The sequence below is a fragment of the Lactuca sativa genome, chromosome 4 (assembly GCF_002870075.4).
Source record: "Lactuca sativa cultivar Salinas chromosome 4, Lsat_Salinas_v11, whole genome shotgun sequence".
NCBI lineage: Eukaryota > Viridiplantae > Streptophyta > Magnoliopsida > Asterales > Asteraceae > Lactuca > Lactuca sativa.
In genome coordinates this window covers 359273692-359286281 of record NC_056626.2, presented here as the reverse complement: position 1 = coordinate 359286281, position 12590 = coordinate 359273692, and the positions used below count along the sequence as shown (strand labels likewise).

The 12590-nt window shown below is 34.7% G+C and overlaps 1 non-coding gene across 1 annotated transcript; it reads right to left on the bottom strand.

Annotated features, from left to right (window-relative positions):
* Nucleotides 1-2150: 2150 nt before the first annotated feature.
* On the bottom strand, nt 2151-2257 carry LOC111909906 (small nucleolar RNA R71). Its single transcript, XR_002856412.1, has one exon. It is a non-coding gene; the product is annotated as a small nucleolar RNA R71 (small nucleolar RNA).
* Between the last annotated feature and the right edge of the window lie 10333 nt (nt 2258-12590).

Sequence of the window (12590 nt, the reverse complement as noted above, 5' to 3'; positions counted from 1 at the left end):
CAATATTGAGCTACTGGACTCGCTTGTAAAGGGTTGGATAAAATCTATAGGAGGCCCAATAGAAATCATTCAAGGCCTTATAGAAAGGGAGTTCATGAACTGCTTGGAGCCTAAGTTAAGAATTAGGGTTTTCACCTAGAAACCATAGCAACCACAAGTATTTAAAGGCCCCCTGACCTCTCAATTTCGGCCACTGCTTCCAAGGGAAACCCTAGCCGAAATTATGCTCTCCTTCTCCTCATTCTTTACTTGTGGTGTCTGTGAATCCATTAGAGGTTCAACGTTTGGGGCACTAGGCTTTCGAAGGTCAAGGAATTGAAGTGTGGATTGCTTGTTACTACTATCTAACAAGAAAGGTATTCTTCTAAACCCTAATATGATTAGATTTTGTTTTCTTGTATGCTATATTAGGGTTTTGCTTTGGAAAATTAATTTGCATGTATAACTTGACAAAAACCTAGATCCAAAGCAAATACGGTTGCATGTGCACCATAGGATTGTTGTAGTGCTGAAAACCCATTACATTCAACGGTCATTTTATATGTCGTTATCCTTATACTCCCTTTGATTATGGCTTCGTGAATGAGGCATACTATTGATTTTACTGAATTGTCTTATACATAAAATATATTAAACATTTAATTATATATATATATATATATATATATATATATATATATATATATATATATATAATAAGGTGTATTTTAAACTTTTTCAAAATACTAGGGTTTAAAATTAATTTTCGAATTAACCAATTAATAATTAATTAATTTTAAAATAAATGGTGATTTAGTCTTTTATCTTTATAAAATAAATTCAAATCGTATTGTTTACTAAATAAACAATTAATTAAATAATGTGTATTAAATAATTATTTACCAACTAAACAATTAATTAAATAGTTTAAATTTAATCCAAATCCCTTCCATCTAATTTTCAAAAAAGGATAAGGTTACCAATTTCTAATTATATAACTTTTAAGGCATTTAAAATTGTAATTACGGAAACTAGAAACCGTAAGGAATCCTCCGTATTTTCAAAAACAAGGGTGGAGGCAAGGGTTTCAAGAACCCTACCCACAATCGAAATATTGAGCCATTAGGGTTTAAATTTCATAAACCCTAATTTTGATCAATTCAATTAATGCATAATCAAATAAAAAACCAAAGGTTCTGATACCACTGATGGGTTTTCTAGGTTATAGAACAAAAAATTCATTTGGTGGAAAAACTCTTAAGCCCTTAAGTTCACATGCAACCTAGAAAGGATCTATGTTTTCTCTACTGATAACAACTATCCATCAATATCAATAACCCTATTATACCCCTAGTATAATCAAAATTAACATATAAAGGAAGGGTTACATACCTTTGATTAATATAGCAATTAATCAATAAAAATCTTCTTCTAGATTCCTTGGAAAGCAAGCACCAAAGGTATGAAACCTCTAATGAATTGTACCCAAAACCTAGTAACTAGGAGACCTTTTAGGAGAGGGGAAGAGAGCTCAAAATATCGGATCTTATGAGGGTTTAGGCGCGCACGAATTCAAGGCTCCCATAAGGGAGTATTTATATGGTATAAGGCAGGTAACCCTAGATAACCCTTAACCCTTTTATTGCCCCCTAAGGATTACTAGAAACCCTAGGAACCTCCAAAAATAGCCCCCCCCCCCCCCCCCCCCCCCCCCACCTCCTGTGGGAAGGTTCTTGAATCCTTCAATTCTCATCTTTTGAACATTGTCACCATTAGTCCCTATATTTTCAAATAATCTAATTAATCACAAAATTAATTATAATTAATTTTCGATTAATTCTTAAGTAATAAATATAATTTATACTTAATATATGAATCATATAATGTATTAATAAATTATTTATTTCAATTTCTAAATAATTTATTAATCATTTAATAAATTAATAAATCATCCTCTCTCTCCAAAAGTCATTCTATTCGGTTATTAGTTATGAGGGCAACCCAAAAAGGACTTTTCTCTTAATTGAAGAATATACGAATTTAGTTATTTTCTTAGACACCTTAATCCAACAAAAATTTGGCTGAAATCACTTGCACCTAGAACAATCACAACGTGGACGAATCTTCGCAATTCATTCATTGAATAGTTCATCCCTCCCTCGAAGATAGACAAACTCAGGAAGTGGAGAGAAAACTTCCAACAGAATGATGGTGAGTCCTTATATGAATCTTGGGAGAGATACAAGGGAGTGAAAAGGAATTTCCCTCAACACTATCTATATTTCCATCAAGAAGTGTCGATATTTTATGATGGTATAAACGTAAACACAAGGCAACTCCTTGATTCTCAAGGACCCATGATGAAGAAGGAGTCGGCTACAATCAAGGCATTAATTGAAGAATTTGCAAAACATTCAAGAAAATAACACAACCCTCGTGATAACATTACAAGTGGAAAAATGGGACGAGATAGAGGAACCGAAAATTCAACAGCTGCGATGGAGAAGCTAGATAGTATGGATATGAGGATCACCAGGATGAGTCAATCCATACATGCCATACAAGTGGGTTGTAACAATTGTAGTTGACTGCACTAGACAAAAGATTGTGACTTGGATCAGAATGGGGACCAAAAAGCACAAGTTTGTGATGAAGACTGGAGGAAGCCTAAGGGAATAGTTGCCATATGATGGGTAACACCCCGAATCTTGGGAGAGATACAAGGGAGTGAAAAGGAATTTCCCTCAACACTATCTATATTTCCATCAAGAAGTGTCGATATTTTATGATGGTATAAACGTAAACACAAGGCAACTCCTTGATTCTCAAGGACCCATGATGAAGAAGGAGTCGGCTACAATCAAGGCATTAATTGAAGAATTTGCAAAACATTCAAGAAAATAACACAACCCTCGTGATAACATTACAAGTGGAAAAATGGGACGAGATAGAGGAACCGAAAATTCAACAGCTGTGATGGAGAAGCTAGATAGTATGGATATGAGGATCACCAGGATGAGTCAATCCATACATGCCATACAAGTGGGTTGTAACAATTGTAGTTGACTGCACTAGACAAAAGATTGTGACTTGGATCAGAATGGGGACCAAAAAGCACAAGTTTGTGATGAAGACTGGAGGAAGCCTAAGGGAATAGTTGCCATATATATATATATATATATATATATATATATATATATATATATATATATATATATATATATATATATATATATATATAGAAGTAAGTTCAAATAAAAACAGCAAATAGTGTGAGAACGTAAAAACACTATTTTTATGTTATTATTCTGCAATGAAGTTTGTATCCACTACTGTATTTTATTACTCAGCAATGAATAAACGAATAGTCATATGTTAAACTACAATTAGAATTTACTACAAAAATGCACATACATAAATTTATAATAGAATAATAACATTCTAATGAATATATGAACAATCAAATGGTACTATTCAACAGAGAATTAGTTCAACACTACACATATACAACATTCATTACAGAATAACAACATAAACATAGTGTTTTTACGTTCTCACACTATTTACTGTTTTTATTTGAACTTACTTCTATATATATATATATATATATATATATATATATATATATATATATATATATATATATATATATATATATATTTTACGGACCTACTCGATGAGTTGGTGGCCCCAACTCATTGTGTAGATGCGGGACGACTCGTGTGGATTAATGGATCTACTCGACGAGTCAGAGGACCACGACTCGACTAGTAGGATCCGGGAGATGAAACCCTAATTATTAGGATTTGCACCCTATTTAGAGGACCTTAAGTCCTTACCTATAGTCCGTTAGGACCTCTTGACGGCCAGAAGAAACCCTAATCGCTATTAACCTTGTTCTTGAGTGTTTGTGAGGCTTAAAGAGTGACTTTGGTGCATTTTGTGAAGAAGGTGTGAATTATAAGATGCTTGGAGCAAAGAGGAGCTGGTGGATCTGACTCTACTTCATCTTGGCACTATTTGGAAGGTAACAAGTCGTTACCTTGGCTTATCTTTAGCTAGATCTTTTCATGGTTAGGTTTGAGGCCATCTTTAGCATTTATGTGAGCCATTTTGGGTATTAGCCATGATCTGAAGTTGCAACTTCAGATCTAGACTCCTCCAGGTCTCAAACTCGTAAAGCCATCAACTTTAGCTCATAAAAACCCCTCACCATGCCGAAAAACTCATTCTAGGCTTGGTTTTAGTGATTATAAGTCTTTTAGACCTTGCATGCACGTAAAGTTTGCAACTTTATGTGGAATCTGTGCCTTAGGAAGTTGGACCTACAATATGGAGCTTGGGGGTGGCTTAAAAATGTCTAGATAAGAAATGGACTGTATGAACTCGACAAGTTGCATAGCCGACTCGGCGAGTCGGATGAAGATTGCCCGTATTTGATTCTACATGGACTCGGCGAGTCGGTAAGAGAACTCGATGAGTCAGTTAGGGTTTTCCCCGACATTTGGACACGCAAAGACTCTACGAGTTGGTTGGAAACTCGGCAAGTCAATTAAGGTTTTGGTGATTTTGAGTTCTTAAGGAACTCGACAAGTTGCTAGTTGCACTCGACGAGTCGGGTCAAAATGGACTATTGACTTTGACTTTGACCAAGGGATGACCAGTTTGACTTATGGGGGTATTTTGGTGATTTGGGAATTTATAGAAGTGAACCATTGGTGGATGTAGGTGTTGGACTTGGAGTTGCATTTGGAGGAGTTTGACTTTATCACTTCGAGCTACTTGTGAGGTGAGTTATCCTCACTATATCAACAGGGTCTAAGGCACCAATGCCTGCCCTTTTTGGATTTGTATTCGAGTTTATTGCATGATATGCTTTATGATTTGTATCGTAGTTATAGGATGGTTTCCATGTTAGTGATATGTTAGATCGGTATCATAGGTATAGGATGGTTTCAATGTTAGTGATCGGTTAGATCAGTATCATGGTTATAGGATGGTTGCCGTGTTAGTGATATGTTAGATCTGTATGACTATATGTACATGCTAGCTAGCGTATGATACTTATGTGCACTTGTTTGTTGATTGGGGATTGGGTTGAGGCAGGTCCTACTTTGTGTTGTAGGCCAAGATACCCCCAGGGTGGACTGGATAGACTGCACACCCGGTTAGGACGTACTAGTCAGGTCGAAAGCCCGACGAGCGGTCCGGATAGGCTGAAGGCCCTGAGAGGGGTCCAGACATGCAGATGGCTCGAAGAGCGGTCTAGATAGATTGATGGCCCTGTTAGGCAGTCTAGTCAGGCTGATGGCTCATTATGCATGTTGTATTTGTTTATATGATCTGATTATGATATTATTGCATTGGAATTTTGAAGGACTTCACTAAGCTTCGAGCTTACAGTTGTTGATTATGTTTCAGGTACTTCTGATGATTGCGGAAAGGCGAAGGCATGATCGTGCACCTCCTTATATTTTTCATGATTTGATTTTGGGGATACTCTGATGTTTAAACTATTTTGAAAATAAATTGTAATAACCTAATGGTTTTAAATGTTTTAAAAAGTTTTAAATTGGCCTGAATTTTATAGTTGTTACATGATGAATACAAGAAGGCTAAAGAAGAAAAGTTTAGGCAAACAGGTCGAGGCTTTTATCAAAAAGAACAACCACCACCCGAGAACAAATTTGAGTTCAAATCAATGCTTGCATGCTTTGCACGCGTTTCTAGGAAAAGACATGATGCGACTGATGCTACAATAAGAAACCAACAAGCCGCAATATCAAACATCAACACTCAAGTTGATCAATTGACCAAACTCGTGAACAAACGGTTACCACCTAACAATCTCGATCCAAAACACAACCTCACATCATGGCAATTTCCACTAAAGAAGACAGCATCTCTTAGCCCTTGTTGATCCTTAATGAAGCCACAAAGCAACTTGATCCATAACTGATGGAAGAAAGGTTCGAAGTAGAAAAACCATTTGCCCGGTTCTCACGACATGACAAGCTCGTTGTCACATTGTGGGCTTAGCAGATGCAGACGAAGAATTCCATGGTTAAGCCCTGTCAGCCATTATTAACTTATCCTTCTCAAGCAAGGCAACATCCACTGGAACAAGTGCATAGAAGATTCATCAACCAAGTGAAGTATATTCCATTTAAAATCCCATTTATTGAAGACATGGCCAAAATGCCCGGATATGCTAAATTTCTCAAAGATCTTCTCGACACTCATCAACAACTTGAAAATATGTCCAAGGTTGTTCTTAATCAACAATGTTCAATGGTTGTAATAGATATAATAACAACTAAGTGAGCCTTATAAACTCAGGACGTGAATTTTGAGGGACCAATACCTTTTATCCACCAAACAAAAACATTTGACTCACACTTTCTTATACCACTGACGATGCGAACTACACTTTGGTCCCCTACTACGGTTTTCAGTTGAACTCTCTTATTTCTTCCCTTATTTTTTGTGTATTCGACATCAAAAATATGATTTTTATGTCCAAAGCCCTTTAATTTTTCTGATTTGGTGCATTGCAATCAAGGTTACGGATTTTAGGGTTCTTATGTCAAAATTCGTGGATTTTTCTAAGAAATTAGGTTTGCATGTGCGATTATTAGACTTAGATTGACTGTTAGACAAAACCCTTATTATTAATTTGGATCAATTTGACTTAATCATGGACTGATTAAAGAATTAGTGCCGCACTAAACTCATGATGTGAGGGTGCAACACTTACAGCGTGAGAACTGGAAACACAAGCCCATATTGTTTTCTGATTCCTTAACTACTGAAATTTTGTTTTTGGTTTTGTTCATTTTTTGTTTTGTAGATTTAATAGGTACAAGAAAGCTACTCAGAAATTCCGAGGAGACTTATCCAACCTCCCCCCCCCCCCCCCATTTTACCAATTTCCAAACGCCCTTCCACGTGATATTTTGAACAACTACACTAATTGCTTGGGTGGTTACACAACAAAGAATTCGCTATTTCACCAACCATCGATTGGGCTAAGTTGAATGAAATTGGAATTTTGGAGAGAATCAACCCGTACCTTGTAAAGTTCTTCGTGGGGAATGGCGTTTCACTTACTTGAAATGGTTGGAGGAACCTATTTTCCATCGAAGAGTCGGTTTACAAGGAGATATGTGTCGAATTTTTCGCTACTGTGTCTTTTGAGGAGCATGTGGAGGATACTCAGTACGCAAGAGCACCAGTGTTCCAACTTGGAGGTCAATATCAGGAGTGCAGTTTGGCTGAGTTGGCATGGAGGATGGGTTTCTATAAACAACATGTATCCTTGTCACCTCAATTTGATATATTTTTGCAGGCTACTGCACAAGATTATTCTAAGGGGGTCTACAATTATGGGTTTTGGACTACAATTTCAAAAGGTAATTTTAAATCGATGATCTCTCAAGAGAGTCACATCCGGTCTCCAATTCATAGCCTTATCCACAACATTGTTACATTTTTGATAAATCATAAAAAGCATGGAAACAAGGTTACCAGCCTCAATCTGTTTTACCTGTGGAGCATATTTGCTCTAGAAGTTTTCTGCAATGTCCATTACTTTCTTGCTACATATTTGGGGCAGAAAGCAGTTAGTTCTAAAACAGCAAGACCAGTTGCAGGTAGGCATTTCATGACCTAATTGGAAAAATCGTATGGTATATTTATCCCGGGGATGGCTCGTGCATTGACAAGCATTGAGGGCAAATATCTTCTTATGAACTATTTGGAGTCAATGCGTGTTGTAGTAAACTTAGGAGGAGTGTATGGTATACCCCTGGATAATGAGGTGAAACCAATGGAAAGAGGAGAAAGAGCACAATCGCAACCTCAAGATGTGTCGATAGGAGGAGTTCCAACCGACCCATTTCAAAGTCGAGTTTGTTTTTATTTGGATAATTTTTGAGGAGGTGTGCACTATCAAAATCAACCAATAGACAGGACATATTCACATTTTCACATTAAGCGCCCACTACTTATGCTGCCATAAAACCCTTACATACTGACTAGGAAAGAGCTTTGGCGCCCAACAATTTTGGGGTCAGGACTAGCGGAGCACGAGGGGATGAAGATGAAGATCAATTGTACTTTTTAATTTTATTTGGTTATCATTAGTTTTATTTGTATAATTTTGGTGTGTTTTGTTTTATGTTTGGTTTGTTTTACTTTAGTCATGTAACTGAATGTTTGATGTATGTTTTCTTATTTCACCTCCAAGGTTTCTTTGGTTTATTTTGATCACAGTGCTATTAAAATTATCGAGAGAAAAAACCGTGTGAGAGTTTAGAGATTACAATTAACGACCATAACTTTAGATAAGTGTGGGGTGCCATTCGAGTGAGGAAGAGAGTAGAGAGAAATTTGAATTAGGTCTTAAGTAGTAAAAAACTTTAACAAAAGTTCACCATAAGGAGCATTTTTGGCGAAACCGCATTCTAATATGTCTAGTTATCACGACGTGAGGACCACTATGTCACCCCGTGATGAATATTTATACCACGATTGAAACCTAAAGAGTCTATACTCACTTCGTGACTGATCCACTCTCATGCCCTGACGAATATTTATACCACAATTTAGAATTGAAGATCTAAGCATTATTTTGATTCAGTTTTCTATGGCACATTCACGACCAATAATAGGAGTCCAGTTTTCTGAAAATAGTCAAGATGTTCAAGCTTTCCCACTACAATCAGATTTGATCTCACCACTACTACCCCAAGGGAGTAAATTCCTTTTACTCTCTTTTATTGTTTTTATATGCTTTTTGTTTTATGCATACAATGAGGGAATTATATGAAATAAGTGTGGGATAGGGGGTCAAAAAAGGATTTTCAAGCACATAAGTAATTTAAAATTGATAGAAATTTAAAAAAATTAATAGACTTGCAAAAATAGTCTAATAAATCTAGTTATTTCAGAAATTTGATATTATTGCATTTGGGCTAGTTTGCTAGCGTTATAGTGTATTTGTGGCTTCCCAGTCTTAGAGATCGTGAGACAAAAATGTAACCTTGTGTAGTTTGAGGGACATAATATCTTTAGCATTATGTACTAGAAATGTATCCTAGAGAGCTTATGTAGTCATTGCACTTTAGACTAATACCTTTAACGAGTAAGGGTTGAAGTTAAGTTCCCTTGCTTAATCACATGTTTTCTTTTTAAGATTTTTAGTTTTGAGTAAAAAAAGTGTGTATGAAAAAAAAAAGTTGCAAAAGTTTAAGTGAATAAGTGCTTATAAAGTATGTAGATCAAATTATGAATAAAAGCTCAAAAGTTCCAGATATTAAAAACTCAAGTTGAAGAAAGTGAAGAATCAGGCAAATTGGCAAGTAGTTATTTATTGTAATTTTTCTTTCTAGGTTATTTTTCCATATGTATGTTTGGGAGTTTAACAAAAAAATTACCATGAGGTTAAGAAAGTTTTCTGGGTATGGATTCGAAAGGATGCATAAAATGAATGTTGTTCAAAATAAGTGGTAGGCGTTACTGAGAATCGTAAGTATTTTGGTCTTGGGAGGTACTTAGGGTATTTAGACACAAATACATTCATTCAGGGATACATGAGGTTAAGAAAGTTTTCTGGGGATGGATTCGAAAGGATGCATAAAATGAATGTTATTCAAAATAAGTGGTAGGCATTTCTGAGAATCGTAAGTATTTTGGTATTGGGAGGTACTTAGGGTATTTAGACACAAATACATTCATTCAGGTGTCATGTATTCAGATTGTTTACTATGATGTTGGTAGGCATGGTTCTATGTGATATATTAAAGATAACTTTCAGTTGAGGGAAATCAAAACACAAGTGTGGGGTATTTTGATATTGCCATATTTATATACATTTTTAGGCATTATTTGAATACATTTAACCTATAATTTAGTAAAACGAAATGATATTTGGTAATTACTCAGTTAAATTCTATTTTGCCGCCAAAAAGGACACTCTTGAAGAAAAAGGACTGAAACCAAAAGAAGTTGGATACTTGGAGGACTGGAGCTGAAGCTATGAGCTTAAAGGATAGAATATTATGAAAAACAAGTCCCACGATGTGGTGTTCTGAAGTCCATGGCATGGAAAATGGAAAAATCTCGATTTCTTACATGAAAATAAAGCTCACGATGTGACATCATGACTCTCACGTCGTGACCACGTGTCCAGAAGTATCATATATGTAGAAGCCAAGTTTCCTTGGTAAATACGGGATAGACACTAAGAGCATGTCGTGACACCCTTACGATCACGACATGAGTATTGATTTTAAGAAAACTATATATATATATATATATATATATATATATATATATATATATATATATATTGATCATTATATTGACTTGGGAGGATCAGAGGTTTTTTAGATGAATTTTGGACAGAAGACCTGCGAAAATTACCCCTTGGGAGGAGGAGAAGATTGGAGATCAAGAGTTTAGAAAATTGTAGCAAGAATTCCCATCATACATTCGGTTTGCATAGATTTGACTATGTCTAGCTTGAATTCTTAGGTGTTTTTGTGTTTCTTTTCTTTAATTATTAGCTAAATCATTAGACTTTTGTTAAGTAATGATGAACCCTAATATTATGTGTCATTTTCTACTTTTTCATGGATTTATAACAATGGTTCAGCTTGTGTTTAATTTATCAATACCTAGCATGTTATTAGTTTTAATCTTGTTGCCTAGAGTTCAAGTAATGTGTAGTTGAATGACCACTTTAATTTCATGAACTTGTTTACCTAGTTGTTTATGACCATTAAATTGCTAGAGCTAATGATTAACCAAATCTTAGATTAGGTAATAATGATAGTAACTTTAACTCTGCTAGAGAACCTAATTTGATCATAATTTTGTTTGGTTATTTGTCGTGATCATAGATAATTAATCTTAGATTTATCTTACATTGACCAATAAACTTAAATAATAAATTTAGTGGCAACTTGTGTATGATCATGGCACAATAGTTCATGAATTGGAAAAAACATTAGGAGATCGGATCAAGACTTCTGATAACTCTTATATTGGTAACCAACTTAATTAATCCATGTCTTGAAACTAACCTTAGGAAAAAGGGGACTCAAAGCTAAACGGAAGTGTCTTCATTCTCTTGAGTACAATTGTCTTTAGTTACTTGTTTGCTTAGTTTTTAGTTAACTGAAGTAATTAAGTTAATCTAAACTTGAAAAATCAGATAACCCTCCCCCCCCCCCCCCATTTTAGTTATTATTCTTAGATTAATTTTTAGTAGTTAATTTATTAGCTAAATATTGTTCTCTATGATCGATACCCAACTTACTTTTCTATATTATAAACTTACTATGTGCAAAGCCTATAAGTGAGTCAGTATTTAAGTTTCGTTAGCATATAAATTTAAAACTGGTAGGTATATATGTACACATCACCAACATTTTAAAGACATATGTTACATACTTCTCTATACTTTATCTTCTGTTTAATTAAGGCATGTATGGATTAGGTATAGTTAGTTGTATTATTTACCTTATGATTACTTTTGAATTATCTTAAAACTCATGCTTCTAAGATCTGATATGACATGTCATAGTTTCTTTACCTATTAAAGGCAAGTTTTGTTGTTGTGTTAGACACCACTCTTTTCACTAATATTCAATATATCTTTGTTCTTTATCTCTACGTTCATAATGTGTCACTATAAGTTTATTGTTTACTTTGATGTTATTTACTTATTGCATATTTTATTTTTCATGATTGTTGGACCTTAAACTGATCCTAACACTTTCTATAAAGCTCATGCACCACTATACACATATAGGCTTCCACCCTACATAGAAAATAATCAATCAAACAAACACTTTCAACATATTTAAACATATTTTGCTATGTACCGATAAAAATTCAACATGTACTCACTATATTGGTTAGTTAAGACTATCACTTCCTTATCCTTCACATGTATTCCCAGGGTGAGAACACTTTTAATTCCTATTCAAATATACATATAAAACCTTATTGTCGTCACTTGCTCCATTTAGAGCTTAATGTTATCTCATATTCTCATATGACTACTTATGTGATTATCAAACCTTCAAATACCATTTTTATCAACAAAAGTAATTATACTTCATGTATTTATCATATAATTGAATTAATTAAACAAGTTCCAAGCTCAATTTCCCTAATCATCAACTTTCACCAAATTAGGGTTTAGGGTTCTTCAAAAGCCTACCCAACAATTCCATCATTTTAAGCTAAATTAAGCTTAGAAATTATAATTAATCAGTGTTAACTACACTGATGCTATCTTTACAAAAATCAATACACTAAATTCATGGAATTCCTTAGAACCCCACCATGATTATTATAAGGATTGAGTGAGAAATAAGAATAATTACAAGCTCATTGTGTAGCTTAATCTTCATACGCTACTTTACCTAGGTTATGGAATTGAGAGCCCTGGTGCAGCTTCTAGAATGAATGAGAGGAATATATGATGCAAACTGTTTGAATGAATAGAATGATATATTACTGTTCTAATGTGAGGGTGTGTCACACCTTACATATTGACTTACCTTGTTTTAGTGTTGACATGTTTTTTGACTTTGACT